Source organism: Protopterus annectens, chromosome 7.part0 (genome assembly GCF_019279795.1).
Source record: "Protopterus annectens isolate FY-2018-M chromosome 7.part0, PAN1.0, whole genome shotgun sequence".
Lineage (NCBI taxonomy): Eukaryota > Metazoa > Chordata > Ceratodontiformes > Protopteridae > Protopterus > Protopterus annectens.
In genome coordinates this window covers 1,088,855,929-1,088,878,428 of record NC_056739.1, presented here as the reverse complement: position 1 = coordinate 1,088,878,428, position 22,500 = coordinate 1,088,855,929, and the positions used below count along the sequence as shown (strand labels likewise).

The window sequence follows — 22,500 nt, the reverse complement described above, 5'->3', positions numbered from 1 at the left end:
AAAGCCCAAAATCCTGAATTTCAAAAGACTGAGACCAAAATCTTGAAAGTTCAAAAGACTGAAAACTCAAAATACTGCATCTCAGAATACTGAAAAGACATAGGATACTGACACTTACTATATTTCAGCACAACTACATACAGAAACAAATAAAAGATAAACCATTTACCACTTCTCCAAGTATTAGCAGGGGGTGCAAGCCCCCCATAAACCCCTATGTGGGGGGCTGTGCCCCCACACCCCCTGCTACTTAAATATATCAACTCCGAGATCACATTCCACAGAACAAAATGACAAACATACAATTACATGTTTCATGACTGCCTGTTGTAACCTTAGACATGTTCCCTTCTAACTTGCCATACTACAACATAACTCATGTTAGTGTAGTGAAGTGTGATCTCTGAGTTGATATATTTAAGTAGCAGGGGATGTGGGCGGCACAACCCCCCAAATGGGGGGGGGGCTGCAGGGGGCTTGTCTCCCATTTATACTTGGAGAAAAGTAATATGGTTTGTCTTGTATTTGTTTATCTACTTCTACTGGGATATAGTAGGTGTTGGTATCCTGTATGTTTTCAATATTCTGAGATTCAGTATTTTGAGTTTTCAGTCTTTTGAACTTTCAAGATTTTGGTTACACTTCAAAACATCTAAAACTCATAACATCTAAATTTAAAACATGTAGACCACAACATCTAAAATCCAAAACATCAAATTTCATAGCATCGAAAATGTATAATATGGAATAGTGTATCATGAAACATGTAAATATCATAGTTTAATCTGTTATTCTTGTGGTATCAGTATGAGATGTTGTAGTTTTTTATTTATATAGTTATTAATATAGTGTAGGAATTTATACTATTTATATAGTGTTTATTTTGTCACTCTGTATGTGGTTTTCAGGCTATATAGGTAAGTGATATAGACATTATGTGTACATTCTTTATGGTCATTGCGATACAGTGGGGTTAGGTAATTAACTTTTTCCCACTGTAGTGTGATTTCTGAATTGGTAGATTTAATTTACAGGGGGTGGTGGTGCAGGGGGGGTTTGCCCCCTTGCAGAAATGTAGTAAAAAGTGTGTTTGTTAGTTTGGTGGTGTTATAGGTCAATGGGATGTTATTTTTATGTGATTTGTAGTGTTCAATGTTGTGATGCAAAGTTTTAGTGTTATGAAATTCGATGTTTTGGGTTTTAGATGTTGTGGTCTCGATGTTTTGAATTTAGATGAGTTTTAGATGTTTTGAAGTGTAACTATATATACATATATATATATATATATATATATATATATATATATACATACACACACACACACACACACACACACACACACACACACACACACACACACACACACACACACACACACACACACACACATATCTCGTACAGTGATATGTGATCCTTGTTTTTACTGGCAGGAAATGTGACTTGATCAGTTTGATACATGGTTTATTGTTGTGTTGGCATGATGTGAGTGACTTGCAAAGTCAGAGCTTCTGTAAGAAATGAGAAATGCATGATGTACACTGCTTGCACTGTGGCTCAAATGTGTTGCTTATTTGCCTCAAGAACATCTGTAAACTATGTGGTAAGGCCATGATTCAGCTGTAGCTGTTTTTCTAGACACTTATATTCAACACATAAGGAATCTATTTGCATTTCTGTCTAGTTGTATTCTCGCCTTTGTTGTAAAATTGTCATTGCACTCATTCTTTTCTAAACTTGGCTTACAATCTTGTAAACACATCTTCTAATGTTCCTCTCAATCATTTGCAGAGGAGAGAGCATTTAAATAGCTGCAAGATGTGTCACAGTTTATCAAACATCCCCTAGTTGAATAGCACTGTCTATTATTTCTTGCAGGCTATGCAAAGGGAGCTTGTTGTGGCTGTTACTACATCATAAAATGCATAATCTGTATATACATTGCATAAACTTTGCATCACTGTTCTTTTTATACTCTGAAAGCATTTTACTTGTGGTACTTCAAGCATGAACCTGTTTTGCAGAACGACCTGTAATTTTCAACATTATGTTGTATTTTTCCATGTATTTTTGTGACAGACTGCTATTTATGGTGTTACCACATGTAAGACTCCTTAATGGATTTCCCCATACCTAATCATGTAGAACATTAAAGGCTGTGTTTATGCCACTTTGACCATTTTTTCTCATTACCAGTAAAGTGCATTATAGTGTATATTAGATGACTATTTTTTCAATACGACTGATATAGATTACAGGACACATCAGACTCTTGGACAACTGAGAACAGGACATAACCTGACTTGTGCATGGGTAAATAATATGGGCATTAGGTATAAAGATCAAATCAAGTAATGGTGCCAACATACTTCAATAAGAAAAGAAAGTCATAAAAAAGAGTCCTGTGAATATAAAAAAGTTGCAGGAAATAAGTTATATAATGACCGGTGACAGTGAACTGCACATCACCCATTTTTTTTTTTAATTTTTAATGAAAATGTGAAATGATCAAAACACTCCAGGGCATCAGAACCATTGAGACTAATGGTCAGGAGTTAAACTTTAAAAAGGAAAGTAATTTTATGGTAAAAAGTGAAGCATGGCAAATCATTCTTGAATCTTGGTTAGATACAAGGTTGGCATTTTTGGTCATTTGTGTGGTCTGCTAGCTTTGATGTCTGCAAACACTCTGAGTTTAAACAAGCTATATAATATGAGGAAGAAACTTATTAACCTTAAGAACAAATGTAATACCCCAACTTCTAAAAGTAAATTAAAAAATAACAAATAATTCAGAAGCAAAATCACCCCCCAAATGTAAGTATGAACTGAAAATTGCCTTCTATGTTAAAGACCACCAAAAATCCCTTTTCATCTGTGCCAGAAACGTCAAGTTCTACCCAGCAATATAGTGAGCTAATGCATAACAACAACAATGACATATATGCATCCCAAGAAGACATAGCCAGTATATTAACAGACAAATTTAACTCGGACTTTACACTATCTCCCCCTAACTTTCCTTCTCACATATTAGCATGACCACACCAACTAGATCATAAAGTACTGCGGGCTCTCTACAAGGTCAAAAATATTAACTCCATTGGTCCTAGAATTGCCACCTATCCATTTTTTCCAGACTATCCGGAAATCAATCTGATTGTCTGATAGTCCATAAAACACTGTACAAACTCTGGTATTCTGTTTCAAAAAAAAGAAACAGACTATCAGAGTTTGCTAAATCTGCAGATTTACTATGTTTTTTTACAAAAAAGCTTAGTAAATCCACAGAAAAAAATGGCATCGTGAATGGAAAAAGAGGGTGTTCCCACTCATCTGACATGACAATGACATTATGAAATGGGCAGAAAGTGGGCAGGACATGGGTAGGGTTATGGGGGTGCAAAGGGTGTGGCCCAATTCCAGTTTTAGCCACAATGAAAGGTGGTGAGCTTAACTGGTCCAGATAGCCTTCTTGTAAATACTAGGAACAGCCTTCTAGACTTGGTACTGAACCTATTCAATCTCAGCCTCTCCACTAGATTCATAATATAGTAATGGAGAAATGATGTATGCATCCCACTTCACAAGGAAGGATCCACCACTGGCTCTGGAAACTGCAGACCTATTAGCCTCTCTAGCCCAGCCTTATCAGGCTGCAATGGAGTGCATCATTATGAAACTTGTTAACAAGTACATCAGCGGTCCATAGTCCTTTAACCAAAACCAGTTTGGGTTTAGTAAACGTAAATCCTGTTTTTTAAACTTTGTGGATTTCTTTAAATAAGTCACTAATGCAGTGGCTCAGTTCACATACTGATTACCTTGACATTGCCAAGGCCTTTGATACCATTTCACAGTCAGTCGTTATCGACAAACTATCAAACTAAATATAAAACACTATGTTACCCATGGGATAGCAAGCTAGCTTTTTTCTGTATTTACTTCTCTATGTTGAGGCCAATGTCAAAGGTCTCTGTCTGAGTACAACACTGGAGCTGTCATAAACTCACCAGCTGACTTCCAGATTCTGCAGGAGAGACTAATATGTACATACAAGTGGTGGCCGGACCATGACCTAAAGTTAAATGGCAAGAAATGTGTTGTGCCCTTTTGGAAGCATGGCCATCCATGCACCTATAACACAGATGCCACCCCTTTGAAAACTGACACAGTTTTTAGATACCCTGACACTTTCATTGACAGTAAATCCTTTGCTCACTATTAATCCACTGTCATTAGGAAACTGTTGTGTTTAGCCAGACTGATGACTAGTATATATGTCATAGGTCAAGGGATGTCATCATCCTTGTCTACTCCACCCTCATCAGATCCATAACAGAATATAATGCCCCCTTTGATATTCACTTGTTTAAATATATAACTCAGCTTAAAATATTGCAGCATTTCCTCACTAAGTTAATAAAGTATTGTCTATCTTCCCTGTTTCCTACAGACTCTTGGGCAAGTCACCTCTGCTTTGCCTAAAAAATCTCAAAGTATGCAGTCCTATTGGATGTTCTACACATCATGAGACCCTAAACACCCACTTGAGATCTAAAGAAGTAAACTTTTACCACAGTATAAAAAGGACCTGCTGACAAGACAGATAAATCTCTCAAATAATCCCTCCTTTAAGGAATAGACCTCTCTCAGATATAAAGCAAAGTAATGCCCTGATCTTCCTTAAGAAGAACCTAGATAAAAAGATGGGAAACCATAATTTTAGCCCTGGTCTATCCCCTTAAGCCCTTATTGAAAGGGGATGAAATTAGGAAATAGCTTTTCATTTTGTAAGGCATTGGTATAAATGATCTACCTAATCAATAGCCTTGTATGAACCTATGAATCTATTACTGGAGAATTTAGCATACTGAGACTCTAGTTAACCTCAGAACAAAGAAATGTCAACACAAAGGCATTTCCTCCTGGTCCATTTGATAGGCCCAAGTCCAATTCTGATATATTGTGCAGGGTGTCAGCATGAGTTCCGAAACTGTGAGCAATGGTGAATACGGATGACCATAAATATGAATGTGTAGATGAGCGTATAGGTGTGTTTAAGTATGGAAATTTACAGGTACAGATTCAGTTTCTATTTTTTTGTTTGTTTGTTTGTTATCCAATGCCTGACAAATATTAACCTTCTTCTTGATTTATTGGCCTATTCATTCCCCACAAGCCAGGTGAGAGCTGATTTTTGGCACATCTGTTTGCCATTTTGGCAGAGCTAATTCCAATTCCATGTCCCCGATGCTGCCTATATACATTACCTGGCAAGCATCTGTTTGCACAGTGGTGATCAGCCACCTGGAACACCCTCCCCCATGCTGGGCAATCCAGAATTGTCAGATAACTCCTTCTCTCCCAGCTATTAAGTTTCATAGCCACACTTCAAGTTTTGGTCATCTGGGTCATAGCCAGGGCTTTACTCTGCATGCCCCAGAGCCAGGCAATAGCTTCTCTAAAAATGCACATTTTTTTTTTTTTCATGAAACTGAGTTGTGGTCAAGATACAGTATATAGACATATAGTTATGCAGTTTTATGGTGGTGAGCCTCAACTGACATGAAACTGAAAAAGAAATGACATGCTGTATAGCAAATGTTCTTCATGTTCCACTGTTGCAGACATCACATTTGGGTTATCTACCTGCAGGTAGCCCTCAGCCAGCCTGAATTCCAGAGTCTTGGATTCCTGCGTCAGATGCTGTTCTCTTCTTCCATGACGTCAGGTCATCACGGGTATAAAACATGCAGCCGATGCCATTACACAAGTCTTTCTTGCCATGTGGTGCCCAAAGCAGAAGCAGTTCGCAAGTGCCGGTCGGCCAACTCCTGAAATTTTCGTTTTCAAGTTTCAGAACTGCAGTCTTCAAAAAAAGATAAGTACCCTGTTGGGGATCTTTTTTCTTGCTCCAACCGATGTCAGTCAAAGTTAACAACAGTCTTACCTGTGAAAAGCAAATACCTCATAAAGATTTTCATTCGTACTGCATCCCTTGCTTAGGCCCAGACCATGATGTCCCTCGCTGTTGGTTTTATGCCTTGTTCAACCTCCGAACTATTTGTCGTCAGGCTATCTTTGCAGCAAATTATTTTGGTACTCGGTATCAGTACTCCGAAATGGCTTTGTTAAGCCATCCGACTACCGATCTTCTGAAAAAATGTAAAGATAAAGACAGAGACAGGCCGCATAGGTCCAAAACTGCCGACGACACTTCGTTAAGCTAGTCGCCAGTCCACCTGTACACAGTGAGGTGCTTTCACAGCCCCTGTTACCCAACTACCTCAGATTCGCAGGCCACTACTGAGACCATTCGGAGTCTGGTATGCCGCGAGATGCTTCTTCAACTATGGAACTTGCGGATGTCTCTACCTTGGATGGGTCCAGAGCCGCTGTGCAGGCACCGGCTTCTGAGGGTGTATTCAGGCCTACAGACTTGCATTTTAAACCAACACCATCTTCTTCATCCAGGCCTAAAACTCAATCCACGCCTAGAAAACCAACGTCCAAACTGCATGCACAGGCCCATATGCCTAAAAAAACAAATGCTTAGAATAGCCAAAGACCTTATTACATTAATTAGGGGAAGCCAGCCTTCACCCCTCTAAGAGACCTAGAAATGAATTTCATTCTGATTCTTCTGATCAGGAATCTGATATTTCTGTTCCTTCTGATGACCAGGATTTGCCCTTATCTACCTATGAGGATTCTGATGCAGAGGATTCCATTCCCTCTGCTTCCCCTCCAAAAGATTTATCTTTTGGTGAAACCTTGCACACTCTTAGGGGGCATTTCCACTGGGAAAGCCAAGATTACTCTGACTCCAAAAAGAGGCTTAGGGAATTCTTACTCCTTCCTCAACAAAGGCCTTTAGCTATACCTCCTGTTCTGGACTTTGCAGATGATGCTTTCTTGGAATCTAGCCTTTCTCCAGACACTTTACCTCCAGCTCCCAGAAAACTCGACAGGTATTACAGAGTACCTGACTCTCACAAGTTCCTGTTCAAGAATCCTACTGCGGATCCAGAAACCATTTCCCAAGGACCAAAAGGCATTAAAGCTACTGCTGCCACAAATCCTACCACTTCTGATAGAGATTCTAGAGCCTTGGACAGGTGGGGTAAGAAGGTATACACTTCTGCTACTTTGGCCATTAGGGTTTTAAATTGCCAGTTTCATATGTTAAAGTACCAGCAGCATATTATGGGACTACTTAAACAGAAAATTATGTTGATTCCTGACTGTGCTGAATACAAAGAATTACAGGATTTAATGCATTTTGCAGAACAAGTTGGTACACATACTTTGCAATGTGGTTTTGACTCTTTAGAAGCATCTTGCAATGCTGCTGTCAGTGGGTCTGTACTTAGAAGGCATGCTTGGCTTAAGAAGCAAAACTTGTCAGATCATGTTAAAGCTAAATTACTGGATGCTTCCTTAAACCAAGACCGCCTGTTTGGCAACAAAGCAGAAGAAGTCCTCAAAAGGATGTAGAAAAAAGCTAAATCTATGCAAACTGTTAAAGATTTCCTACAAGTACAGCCTCCCAGATTTAGTAGGCATTGGCCTTCAAAGAATTGGTCCTTCCCAGTCTCTTCCAGGCCTTCTCAGTCCAAACCCAGGAACAGCAGATCACCCAGGTTACAGTCTCAGGCTGCGCACAAGCCTAAGCAGTGGGGGGCTCCCACTTCCAAAGCAACTGCCTGCTCTCTTAGGAGGAAAACTCTCCCTGCATGCAAAAACCTGTGAACTCATTACCCAGGACAAATGGGTTTTAAATATAGTTTCCCAAGGATACAGATTCCACTTCCACACCCTACCAACCCCAAATGGTTGGCCAGACCTACCCCAAATCAGTGGGTGGAGGCCCAACAGCAAGTTCTCCCTCTCCTAAGTATCAGGGCTATTTAACCTGTGCCAGCAGAACAAAGGGGACAAGGGTTTTATTCAAGACTTTTCCTGGTACCCAGAAAAGTCAGCTCCTGGTGTCCTATCCTGGACCTCTCTATTCTAAACACCTTCCTGGTAATCCCAAAATTCAAAATGCTAACACTTCAACAGCTGCTTCCTATGTTAGGCAAAGATGCCTGGTTGGCAACCTTAGACTTAAAGGAAGCTAACCTGCACATTCCAATAAGGAAATCTTGCAGGAAATACCAGTTCTCTTAACTTCCCTTTGGCTTATCTACTGTGCCCAGGGTATTCACAAAGTGTCTAGCTCCAGCCATTGCATTTTGCAGGCAGAGAAATATTCAAATATACCCATACTTGTACGATTGTCTGATTCAGGCAGAAAGCCAGGACTTGCTATTAAAACATCTGGCATTCGTAAAGAAACTTCTAACCTCAATGGGGTACACCTTAAATGAAATCTCACCTAGTACCCTGCCAACAGATTGCATTCCTGGGAGCAAGCTTGAACACAGCTTCCCAGATGGCTTTCCCCACTCCAGAGAAACAAGTTTATTTGACAACCTACTTCAAACGTTTGGCCATAAAGCCTCAGCTATCTGCAAGGAAAATTCTGCAAGCACTGGGGTTCATGGCCTCTTGCATTCTACTAATTCCATATGCAAGACTGCGTATGAGGAAACTACAATGGTATCTAAAAAGCCTATGGAGTCAACATTCTCAGGACCTGGAATCAATGATTCCTATCATTCCTTGTATAAAGACAGAGTTCCTTTGGTGGGCAGAGGCCTGCTACCACAACAAGTGGCTCCCTTTCACTCTATCCCCTGCTGCCCAAACCCTAACAACAGACGCATCAGACTATGCATGGGGGACTCACTTGGCAGGGCAGTGCATTCAGGACAAATGAAACCCAAGACAGATTCACCTACATATCAACCAAAAAGAAATGTTAGCTGTGCAGAATTCCCTGACAGCCTTCAAAGACCGCATCATTCCAGGGCAATTATTGTTAAAGACAGACAACACCACAGTTATGTGGCACATAAGCAGGGGGGAACCCACTTGTACCCTCTCTGCAGACTAACCATGGTTCTGTGGAACACAGCCTTGAGCTACCAAGTGCACCTACAAGCTCAATTCCTGCCAGGCAATCTAAATTCACTGGCAGATGACCTAAGCAGAAATCTCATGGACCCACATGAATGGAAACTGGAACCAAAAATATTCAACCTCTTGAGGAACAAATAGGGGACTCCAGAGATAGACCTGTTTGCCTCCCCTCAGAACTACCAGTTGGACAAATTCTGCACAAGGACTTCCCACAGTTAAGCTTGGAAAGTGGATGCCATGTCCTTTACCTGGGAAAGCTCTTGGTTTATGCCTTACTGTCTCTGCCTCTCCTTTCAAAGGTTCTGCTAGAGATCAAACAGAACAAGCCAAGGACAATACTGATTGCACCAGGCTGGCCACGCCTGCACTGGTACCCCCTCTTGCGCAGTATGCCACTGCTGGAACCATGGCACCTGCCTCAGACCCTTTCCCTGCTGTCCCAGCAGGTGGGCCAGATTCTGCACCCTCAGCTTCAAACCCTGAACCTTGCAGTCTGGCTAATTCCTTCAGCTCTCCAATAGCATCCCTCAGTAAGCAGGTGCTAGATGTCATTCTGGAGGCAAGGAGGCCTAGCACTAGAAAATCCTATGCTGAAAAGTGAAAAAGGTACTGTTCCTGGAGCCAGACTCAGGGGATGGGCACAGCGGTGCCCAACTTACCTCATATTCTTCAGTACTTAACAGAAATGCTCCACAAGGGCCTATCCTTCTCGTCAATTAAAATTCATGCCTCTGCCATTTCAGCACATTATAATACTGAGCCACCCCTCTTCTCTCACCCCCTGCTAAAGCAATTCCTTAGAGGGGCCAAAAACTTAAGACCCCCCAGTAGAGCCCCTACTCCAGCCTGGGACCTTAACTTTGTATTGGAAAAACAATTCTTTGCATTGGAAAAACTCATTCTCCCTCCCTTTGAGCCAGCTGCAACTGCAGAGTTGAAATTCCTTTCTTGGAAACAGCCTTCCTTCTAGCCATCACTTCAGCAAGAAAAGTGTCTGAATTACAGGGCCTCATGGCAGTGGAACCCTTCATTATCTTCCATGCAGACAGGGTTTCCCTCAGGACCAATCCTTCCTTTATGCCCAAGTTGGTGTCTAGTGTGGCCCTAAATCAGTCCATTCATTTGCCTACTTTTTTCCCTAATCCACAAAACAAAGGAGAATGAATACTGCACTCTTTGGACGTGCACAGACAACTTCAATTTTATTTGGACAGGACTAAGCCTTTCAGAAAATCTAAACAGCTGCGAGTTGGCTTTGCTGCAGGAGCAGAGGGGAAGGCCATTTCAAAGCAAACCATTTCTATATGGATAGCCCATTGCATTCATTTCTGCTACAAGCACCATGGAAAACCTACCCCTCAGGGGATAAGATCACATTCCACCAGGGCTGCATCTACCTCTGCAGCCTTTCTCAGAGTCCCTACCAGGAACATCCTTGAAGCTGCTACCTGGAGCTCTGTTCATACCTTCACCAAGCATTACCACATGCCTATTTTTTCTAAATCCAGAGCTCGTTTTGCCACTGCAGTCTTGCAGGGCTTAATAGCTGGCCCTAATGCTCTCTAACTTCCTCCTCCCTTCGTTAGCTTTGGGAATCAACCCAAATGTGATGACTGCAACAGTGAAACACGAAGAACATAGTACAGTTGTGTACACTTACCATAAATGTAGATGTTTGAGTGTATTCACTGTTGCAGTCCTGGTTACCCTCCCTCCAGCCTCCCTGACTTCTCTTAGCTCTACCTTTCCTTCTTGTTTAGTGTATTTAAGGTTTCTGGTGTATTTGTTTTTTGATGGAGGTGTACCATAACATATAATTGCTTCCCATTGAGGGGGCACCTGATATCTGGGGCAAGAAAAACCAATGTAATGGCGTCGACTGCATGTTTTATACCCCTGACGACCCGATGCCATGGAAGAAGAGACAGCATCCAATGCAGGAATCCATGACTCTGGTATTCAGGCCGGCTGAGGGCTACCTGCAGGCAGATAACCCAGATGTGATGACTGCAACAGTGAATACACTCAAACAACTACATTTATGGTAAGTGTACACAACTGTACTTTTGCATTGAGCTATGTTCAGTGTAAGAGAGTTCTTATTTTAGCTAATTTAAGGAGGACAGTTAACTTCAGTTAACTTTTTTTTTCTTAATGCTAGCTTTAATGCTAGCTTCTTCAGCTTTGTTTATCCGTGACTGATTGGGCTGTTAGCAAGCCTTTCTTTGGAAGTTTTATTATGACAGTAGCTGAAGCTATAATGTGTTCTGTTTCACAAAATAAGTCTAGGAAAGTGAACATAAGTTTTGTTGTTTTTACATCTATCCAAATTGAAGTTCTAAAAGACAACTATTTCATAACCTTTGCTGAGTTGATTGATACAAATTGCTGTAAAAGCAAGCTGTTTTTCTTCAGACTAAGGCTTTTCATTGTAGAGGAAGGATGAATCTTGAACATGACGCAAACAGTACATCAGTCAAATTTGCTGTCTTCCCATTACATACCAGGAATATCACTTCTGTCATTATTCTGCAATTGCTGATATTGTAGAGGCTTCTTAAAGCTCAAAGACACCCACACTTCTGTATCCTAGAGTGTTATTCAAGCTTTAGGTGTAGGAAAACAAAAAGGAGTAAAAAAGAATATTAAGTTGAAAAGACAAAGTCTAAATGTTTGGGCTTTGGAATTAATCTAGTAGAGTGAAAATATCTGTGGTTCAGACAGGATCATTAAGTTAGGAAAGCAGAAGTGGTAATGGAAACATGTGGAAGAGTATCATTAAGGGGTATAGCTGGAGTTAAGCTTGGTCATATATCTCATGGAGCTGTGGGCAAAGAAAGTTGTTAGGTTTAAAAGAGACCAGTGTTGCTTAAATAAGAAGTCAATGATTGTGTGGAATACAGAGAGGTGAATGTGGAGTGCAGAGAGAAAGCAGAGGAGTTTGAAACAAGGCAGCATAGAGATAGGTGCAGACCAGAGAAACAGTACTGGACGCAATCAGAGGAAAGATGGCCATGAAGCAAAGGTGAAGAATGAGAATGGGAAACATGTAAGGGAGCAGTGAAGAAAGGATGAAGTTAAACTGATATGGAGAATGACAACCAAAATATAAACTAAGAGGACAGATTAACCTAGTAAGAGCAGAGTAGTTGAGGGAACCAAAATTATCCATGAGAACTGAGAAAAAAGTCAGGGAGTAGTGAGGAGAGGTTTAGCCTAGCAGTTAGTTTTTGTTATATGATATAGAACTGCAAGTATTGACTCACTTCTTTCTGTAATTATCATTCTTCTTAGTATGGCTATATAGTTATGCAATACGCATCACCCAAACCATCAATGCAAATATGTTCCAGAAGGAGAATGGGGTGCTGCTTTCATGAAGTTTTCTTGTTTCCTCTCTTTAAAAATGTTTCTTTCCAGCATTACTGTCAGCCACTTGCCTCATGTGCGGTTTTTGTATTGTTTTGAATGATCTGTTCCAACAGTATACATATTGTCTGCATTTTTACAGACCTATTAGTTTGCTCATCGGCATTATAGCACTACTTAACTAATGGATAAACTCATATCAAAATTAGTGTTAGAGGAATTGGAATTATTAGGTTAGAATAATGTATACATCAACATGCTTTGGAAAATTAATGAAACAATGACTATCTCACAGACTGGTTAGTTGGATTGTAAAATGGCTGTGAGAGTATAGGAAGTGGAATATATGAAGGACATAGAGGCGAAACTTTGAAATGTGGAGAGAGGGTATGCCTAAAGAGTCTATGCCTAAAGAGTCTATTGTTGGACTCTATTTAGTTAACTTAATCTAAACCTAAACATCCCAGAAAATTTATTTTATTTTCCATACATTGTTGACTTAAATATTGTCAAGACTATTACTCATCTGGAAGATCACAGAACTTTACATAATTTCTTGGGAATTTTAAACATCTGGACTAATGTAAACAGTAATAAGACTGAACTAATTTCTCTTGTATAAATCAAAATTAAGAAACAAATAATCTGATGTCAATTTTCATTTATCCTTGACGTATGGAACTCGGTTCCAACTCTCCGTACCGCCATGGCCGTTACAACAGCTCACGTGAACCAAACACTCGAGATAAGTCCCTACCCAGAATGCCCCTCTCTAGATTACCTCAGATCTCATTTGCTGCTCTTCTCATAAAGATGTGTCAGCCAAACTCTCATTGAACTAAGTGAAATTTTGTTTTTTCTCTATTAATATTTGAAATTTCCTGAACCTTTTTTTCTCCTACTCAGTTAACTTTCACTTATATCCACTCTTGCTACTTGCCTACCATCACTGGTATTTTTTTCTTGTTAATCTTTAGTGAACTTCTTTTTGAATGAGTACACTGTTTTTCCTTTCTGCCTTGTGGTATCTGTCCTACCATCACTGGTAGCGCTGTCCCTTTTGCCCTGCCTCTGGTAGTTCTGGCCTACTGTTGTTGGTAGCCCCCTCTCTCTTTCCTTTTGTGTGTGTGTGTGTGTGTGTGTGTGTGTGTGTGTGTGTGTGTGTGTGTGTGTGTGTGTGTGTGTGTGTGTGTGTGTGTGCGTGTGTGCGTGTGTGTGTGTGTATGTGTGCGTGTGTATCTAGTGTGAGTGTTGTCTGCCATTGATTGCCTTTCTATTGATCAACATGGCAGATAAGGGTAAAGGTACAACTGGATTTAAACAATGTTCTAGTTGTGGAAGAAAAATGCCCAACTCTGATGGGCATTCATCTTGCATTTACTGCTTGGGCCTGGCACATTTATAACAAGAATGTGATATCTGTCAAGCATTTAGTCACCAGGCCCTCGTAAAGAGGAAAAATAAACTTATATTAAAAGGTCTGATTAAAACATCTTGTGATAAGGCTTTGTCCAGTCAGCCTAGGACTTCAAAATCGGATGTGCCTTCTCTTTCATCTTCCTCTTCCTCCAAGACTGAATATGCTAACAAGAGGAGTCTCTCGGGGTCGGTGTCACCCTTGTCCCTGGCACACAAGAGATCTAAATCTTTGGCTTCCACACCTCCTGCGGAACCAAAGTTGACTACAAAACAATCTATGGAACCTTCCTCTTCAGTTCCAATTGTACTGACAAGCTCTGTACAACAAGTATCAGGTGCCATCCACTCCAGCACTGATTATTCAGGTCACCTCCCCTTCCTCGGTGCCAGTTATGGTGCTGACAGTATTTTTGGAACCAATTCCTTCCACGAGCTGCTAGCTAAGTTAGAACTACAATTCCTTTTAGTTTTCAGAACCAAGTATTCCCCTTCAGTAGATCCCTTTGTGAGACAACTTACAAGCCCCTTTTTACAGAAGTCAGAATCCCCTTCAGCCTATTCCGTCCATTCCACTAGGAGTCTGATGGAAGCTGACATTGTGAGGTTGGTGGATCAGCGTCTCATGGTGAGGGGTCTTTCAACATCTTCCCAGATTTCACTCCCTTCCACACATGGGACCTTTTCTCCATGGACTCCATACAGGTGTAACCTCCTCTAAGGCTTTAGAGACCACAACTCCAATTTTTTCGGTTCCGGCTGTTCTGGTACTGACAGCTCTTATGCCTTCAGATCCAGTGTCTTCCCTGAATTCCTTGGCTTCTTTGGAACCAATGGACTCCCTAGGTTATAGCACCACTGCCTCATTTGCAGGTCCTTTCTCGGCTTCGACCGTGATGGCAGTTTCCTAGGAGCAAGGTGAGACCATGGTTCCAAGGTTGTCTGTCCCAGTTCTGGGCTCCCATCCATCTTCAAGGTGACCTACCTTTTAGGTCATGAAGAGGGCAATGGCCTCTGCAGGTTCTTAGCTGGTTTCTTCCCCATTGGAACATTTTTCTGGGATCCTGTCTGGTCTAGAGCTTCCACCAACCTCCACGCCCAGACAGCGGGCACCAAAGCTGCAGGATATCCCTGTTCAGAGCCTTACCTCTTCCGAGTCCACCACAGAATTTCACATGGAGGAGGTACCCTGGAAGAAGTCTTGTAAGAGGAAACACCTAGATTCCCTAGAGAAATCTGTCATGGAGGAGATGGACTCTGATGATGGGGAGGGTTCCCCCCATTCATCCCCAAAAGACATCTCCTTTGGAGACATCCTTGAAATATTAAAGCAGAGGGGTGGCTGGAAGTCCCAAGACCCACCTTCAGAGGAGTCTGTGTACCTGCAAGCTTTTGGTGCTCACCCATCGACTTCTTCGGGGACCCCGCCCACTGACAATCTTATTAAGTTGATCGCACAGCGGACATGAAAGGCCTCTGATTCAGTAGAAGCAATTCCCAGGAGACGAGATAAAATCCTTTCAGCTCCAGATGACCATCAGCATTGGGCCAAACGTTTAGTAGTAGATGCCATCGTGGTTGTGGCAGCCACCAAGAAGGAACTAGCAGAAGACAGATTCAGTGTTCATCCCCCTAACTGAGAGTCCAGAGGGAAGGACAGGTTTGGGAAACAGGTCAACATTTCTTCAACCATTACCTTACGGTCATTGAATTTCATGGCACACTTCACCAGGCTTCAAAGGGATCAGGAGCTGTGCCTGATGAGGTATAGGACAAAGTAGCCTCCCAGCTTGCCATCCTGGAGTCTGTCTAACTCATCCATGAGGCTCATTGCACATGCAGCCAAAGGGTCAACTAGGGCAGCGGGTTCCAGTGTAGCCATAAACAGGAATGCCTGGATGCTCTTATGTGAATTTATGGAGCAATTTAAGTCTTCATTCATCAATGCCCCATTTGACAGATCTTCCCTTTTTCATCTCAGTCAAAGATACCTTGGCCAGGTGTGAAAAGGATGGAAAAACCCTATCTGCCTTTAGCATATGTTTCTCCACTCCCCAACACTCCTATTCCAGGAACCAGAGAAGTGGGAAAATGTGGTTCAAAAAAGCCCAAAGAACTTTCCAGGACATACATGACACTGACTCCCCTCGAGGTAGAGGGGGGAGGTTTAATGGAAGGTGCCAACCTTGTGGCAGAAGTGGCCTGCAAAATCAGAGTTCCAGAGATTCATTCTCTGGGAAACCCTACCAGCACCCCTGAAGGGAGACCCAATTGCTTTCCTATGGAGGCAGTCAGGGGAAGACTACCCTTGCATCCAAATAACCACAGATGCTTGGGTGCTAAGGATCACTGCCAGGGGATACTACATTACCTTTGTTTTCACTCCAAAAGAATCCCCAGTGTTCCACCCAATCACAGGGATCAGGCAGCTATGGAAATTCAAAAGCTGCTAGAAAAAAAGAGCCATCCAAGAAGTCCCACCAGACCAGATAGGATCCAAATTCTACTCAAGATTCTTTTTGGTGCCAAAAAAAACAGAGGACTGGAGATCAATTTTGGATCTCAGCATTCTGAACAAGTTTGTTTGGCAGACAAAATTCCAGATGGTCACTGTTCAGTCTATTCTCCCCTACTTAGGAAAAATGATTGGATGTGCTCTGTTGACCTCCAGGACACATATTACTGCATAAAAATGGACAAGTGCTCCAGGAGGTTCCGTCACTTTTGGCTAGGATTCAGTCATCAGTTCAGAGCTCTGCCCTTCGGTCTCACCACAGCCCCCCAGGTATTCTACTCTGTTCTGTAGGTATGCACATTTTCCAGTTACAGGGAGTTCTAAAATTTACTGCACAAGCTAGATGGCACTGTTGTGGTTGTATAGCTTTGTTAATGGTAACTAGCAGATGCGATTTAGGGAATACGTTGGCTACAATGTTCTAGTGGCTTACATACAGAGGATCAACGGTCAAGCCACCAATGAACATCCAAGCAAAAGCATCAGGAAATCAACTCCAGAATATTTACAGATAGCAACAGGCAAAGCTGCAAAGGTGAGCTACAACACATACAGGAAGCACATACCCCTGCCATCTCATCATTGCTATTTCCAGTCAACAAAACAGAAAGTAACAAAAATAAACATAACATATCAAGGTAAACAGTCTCACCCACAAACATGTTCTACAGCATGCTATACATGCCCACAATACCATACTCCTTCTTTCAACCATTGAATACTGTTGTACCTTTCTACTGTTTTGCCCCACCACATCACACAGTACAATATACACACCTAGTTTACTACCCCCCCCCACACGCACACATGTACTTCACTAAATATAGTATCTGGCAGCATTGTACATCCAAACATTGAATTATTAATGTTTCTGTAGGTATGCTGGATAGATCCATGTCAGATATTATATGTACTGCTGTTACGTAGCCATACAGGTTAGTCCATGATCAGTTAACATTCAGTGTGACCTTTGGTGGTACATTTTACCCTATGCTTACAGCTGTGAGTCTGTTGCAGTTTGAAATGTTCTTGCAAGCATCCTAGACTGCTGGCTGATGTAGTGAAGCAAAAGTCCCATGTTAACATGTTTTCACCATTCTGCAGCTGGAATGTTGCCAATCAGCCTATTAGTTACCAACCTAAAGTCAGAATTCCTTTTTTTTTTACTTCTTTTTTATTACTTCCAACAGATTGACAAACGAGATAGTAACATTTACATTCAGTGTGTCTAAATGACTGTAAACAACATAACATGCAATTGTCATATTAGTAACAGGTTATAACAGTATGAAAACAGTAAATGTGCTAATATTAAAACTTATACATTTTTAAATTTATTGGTATAATGGGATCTACATTTTGTGTTATCTAAACTTATTTAAACTTTTTTTTTTCAAATAGAACTTTTATTGATTTTCAATGCAAATACTTCACAAAACAATTGCAGAATAAATGACATTCAGTTACAAGATAACAGATGAATACAATATATATACAATATATACAAAGTGCTGCATGGGGCTATACCCCTGAATTGCCAAAAGTGATAAACACAAATGTAAGCAGGTCAAAATTGCAACTGAACTCAAAGCATTATCATTAATTTAACATCTAAAGAAGTGAACAGAGTAAGGGAAGTTAGTCAAAAACTGAGCCACACAACAGATGGGCAGTGGAAAAGGAGAGGGGAGAAGTCAAGGAAAAGATATAAGGTAGGGGCCTTTAAGTCTGAATCCTCTCAGTAAAATGGGATGCTAATTATCAATAGAAGTTCAAATAAGGTATTCCAGAACTTCTGAAAATAAGTACGTTTCTGGGGACTAGTTTATAATTTTTGCGAAGTAATATATTTAATCGCCATGTTCCTAAAACCGTTCCATGACAACTTAGTATGAGCCAACCAATTTTTGGTGATGTAGAGTTTGACAAGTAGACAGAGGGTGATTAAAATGTGATATATTAATGTTGAAATACTAATATCTGTGATATGTAACACTGCCATTTCTCAGGAAAGGGTTGATTTGTGATAACTCATTTTGTCAAGTCTCAACTTAAGAGAACACCAAATACTGTGGCAGTATCTACAAAACCAAATTATATGTAGGATGTCCACTTGGGGGTAAGAGCAGCATGGGCATGCAGTTGAGACATTCTGATTAAATTTATTTAAGTGGACAGGTGTGAAGTATAGGATATTGGTAATCATATATTGTGTATAAATAAGTTTTTTAAAAGGGGAGAAAGAAAGAGTAGATTTAATGGCAGATAATTTCTGTTCCTTAGAAATAGTCAGACCATGTTGATTGCAGTAGTTCGCGAATACTACTTTATCTTGATGTAATATTGTACTAATCAGTTTATAGGTGAGGGATACCATGCTCTTATTGCTGATTAAAATTCCCAATAATTTAGAGATCTGACTGAGAGCTGGACCTTCTATATTGAAATCAAAAGGGAGAGTGGCAATAAGTTCCCTTATTTGTCGCAGAATTGTAGTGTATTTTTTTAGATAAGTTTAGAACTTCCCGTAGATTTGTGAGTGATAAATCTCTATGTTTATGGGTATCCCATAATGTGTATTCTTTGATTAGCAGGTAGTCAATCAGATTAATCATGTTGCTATTCAACTGAATATTAGGGTTTAGATGTATAGGCTGGAGTAACATAAGTACTTTCTCCAGATTCAGGGATTTAAATAGTCCTTGAAAAGATTTGATTTTTTCCTTTAAGATATGATGCAGCTTTAATTTTTTAAGGACTATTGGGTCTTTGAAGGGAAGGGCTTTGGGGTTAAAGTAGCTTTTTAAGGCATGATTAAACCACATTTTAATCCAAAGGGGGTCTGTATTTGATTGCTAGGCCTGAAGTAAGCAATTTAATTAGTCTGCTAGTGTGTAAAATTCTATAATACAGTTGTAGGTTTGGCAAACCAAGACCTCCTCTATCTTTTGGGAGGGTAAGTTTTTGATAAGACACCCTTACTCACTTTGGATACCAAATGAACTTAAGAAAAGCTCTGTGGAGTTTAGAGAAAAATATATTGGGGATGAAGGATAGAGATGCATGAAAGTGATAGAGAATTTTAGGGAGAATGTTCATCTTAATGGTGGTTTTGAATAGCATAGAAAGTTTCATCTGTTGCCATTTAGACATGTCTTGGGATAGTGTTGTCCATAATTTCATTAGGTTGGAATGTAATATAGAAGATGAAGAGTGGTCATAGCAAACCCCTAAATACTTAAAGGAGTATACCATATGAAAGGGAGAATCTGGAAAGAGGTATTCTCTATGAGCTACAGGGTTAATCGGGAAAATACAGGATTTGTCTTGATTAACTTTATAATCCGATATATGCGCAAATGTATTCAATGTGGTGATTAATTTTTTGGTGTCTGATAAGGGATGTTCAAAATATAGGTTCAGGTCGTCTGCAAATGCGGTCAGACTTATTTTGGTATCTAGAATTTTGGGAATTGAGTGGCGATTTTTTTGTAATAGGGATAAGAAGAATGGTTCTAGGTATAAATTAAAGAGAAGGGGAGAAAGGGGACACCCTTGTCTGGTTCCATTTGAGATTTTTATTGGTTGCAACAATTTTTTTATTGATAAATAAGCACATATAGGAGCTGTTATATAAAGATTTGATAATATTAATGAACTCAATGGGTATATCATAGTGGGATAGCACTGAGAACAGAAAATTCCAGATAACCCTATCAAATGCTTTAGATGCATCCAGAATCATGGCATATCTATGATGTATGTCTTTCTTGGAAAGATTGATCATGGTTTCCATTGTTAAAGTGTTTTCCCAGGTGTGTCTTTTGGACATGAAACCTGCTTGTTCTTCAAATATAAGGAAGGGGATTACCTTTTTAAGCCTTTCAGCTAATATGGATGATAACATTTTTATATCAATATTCATTAGCAAGATTGGCCTGTAATTGTTAGGATTTGATTTGCCCAAGTTCTTCTGGAGCATTTCTCCGCAGGCCTCCACTGAAAACAGGATCTGTGGAATGCAGTCGGACTTTCCTGGTCAACAAATATTAAATAAAATTAAAAAAAATGTTGATTTGCCCAAGTTATTTTTGGGGATTAGGATGGTCTTGGAGGATTGATATAAAGGTCCAATATTCCATTAATAGATACTCTATTAAATAGCTTGAGTAAAATGGGAGCTAGGGCATCTTTAAAGGTTTTATAGATGTCAGGGGAATATCTGCCTGGGCCTGGAGCTTTCCCTGACTTGAGTTTTCTATTGGCTTTAACTATTTATATTTGACTCAGTGGGGCAGATAGTAATCCTTTCTGTTCTTCATTTAGTTTTGGGAATGTGATGTTGTTAAGGTAGTCATTTGTTTCTGAAGTTGGGGTTTGGTGTTCATAGCTAGCATATATTCCTGAGTGTATTTGGTAAAATAAGTTTATAATTTGGGCGTCCAATTTGCCTGTTTTTTATCAATTAGTCTAGCTAGTGCCTTAGAGGGAGTTTGTATTCATTCGGAATATTTAGTGATAAACCTTAGTTCTTGAAGGGAGTAATTAGATTGATGGAGATTGAATAGTTCCCTTTGCTTACCTATCATCTCATTTTCTATTAGAGAAGAATGATTTGCTTGAAGTTTCTCATCTAGTTCTCTGATTTTGGACAAGAGATGGTTTTCTTTTTCTTTTCTTTTCTTTTTTTGAGGTATGAGGATTTCTGAATAAATATTCCTCTAAGTGTAGCTTTACACGCTGCCCATTGGATGTCGTATGGGATATTTGAGTTCCGATGATCATTAGTAAAGTCCAATAGGGCTTGGGCTATCTCGTCTTTTAGTGTTAGGTTAAGTAAAATATTGTTATTAAGAGACCAATTATAACCGTTATGATGTAGAAGAAAGTTTTGTGTAAGGTTTATCAATAAGGTGATTTTAGAGTGATCCAAAAAAAACCTTGGTTCACCTATATACTTTAATTGCCAGTTTGTTAGTATTTCTGATATTAGAAAGAAATCTATGTGCAACCCTGAGTTATGGCACCTGGGAAAGTATGTGTAATTATTGCTGATTTGAGATTTGTCACCAAATGATATAGGGTGAACTAGTCCAAAGTCCGAGATAAGATCCAACAAGGCAAGAGAGGCTTTTGAGTTGTATAAATTTTTAATATAAATTGCTGTTGACCTGAGCATGGACCATACAGGTTTTGGAACACTAATGGTTTAGTCAGCGGTTGGATTAGGCACATGAAGTAACACCATCTCCCCTCCTGGTCTGTACCTTTGTCAATAATACTGGGTTTAAATGAAGTTTTAATAATAATTGCCACCCCATTCGAGTTAGAACTGTTTCCTGCTGGAATAATGTCTTTTATCCATTTCCTTTTCTTCTCATTTATCCGGTCATCATCTACCGTATGTGATTCTTGAATAAAGGAGATATCAGCTTCTGATTTTAGAAGCTAAAGTAAGAATTCCTGTATTGCAAGTAGACCAGTCATATGGCTAGTGATTGCGATAACAGAAAGCTATACACATTGCAGCAACAGTCTTAATATATTGTTAGAAATTTCAGAACAGTATTACACTGGCTCAGATCCTCTACACAAAATTCTTTCTTTTGGTTGTGTTTGATAACAAAATGAATAGCAAAGGCTAAATTGTTACAATGCATGCTAAGGTAGTAAATTAACCCATTATAACTGTCACATACGCTTGTTATCACTTGGACTCCAAGGATGCCATCAGGCCATACATTTGAAACTGTTGTAGTAATATTAGCATCAAACAAAAGCTATATAATTAGCTTTAATTGTGAAGTTATTGCTGCGACTAATTCTTTGGGCTCCAGAACTGTCAAGGGCTAACTCTACGAGTCACATGACTTTATCGGCTCAGCCTATATGCAAGGAGAACTTTACTGCTGGGAGGGTAACATTTCATATTTGATTTCCATAACTTTTTGAGTTTAAAGCACTTTAGAATTTCAGTTACACTACTATGCTTCTGTTCCTGCTTCTCAACATAGGATGAAGAAACCATGTTCTTTACAACTCTGGAATTTGAAATGTTGATAATTTTTACAACACACAGAGACCCAACACAGGCTACCATAACAGTATTAACAACTGTAGCACATTTTACAAAAGAGGATAGTTTATGGGCCAGATTGGGCCTTTGGAGTGAT

The 22,500-nt window shown here is 40.0% G+C and overlaps 1 protein-coding gene across 1 annotated transcript in view; it reads left to right on the top strand.

Annotated features, from left to right (window-relative positions):
- The window catches only part of ITGA11 (integrin subunit alpha 11), a 1,670,941-nt gene that overhangs the window by 1,122,658 nt on the left and 525,783 nt on the right, over window positions 1–22,500 (top strand). The gene's annotated exons all lie outside the window — the stretch shown is intronic.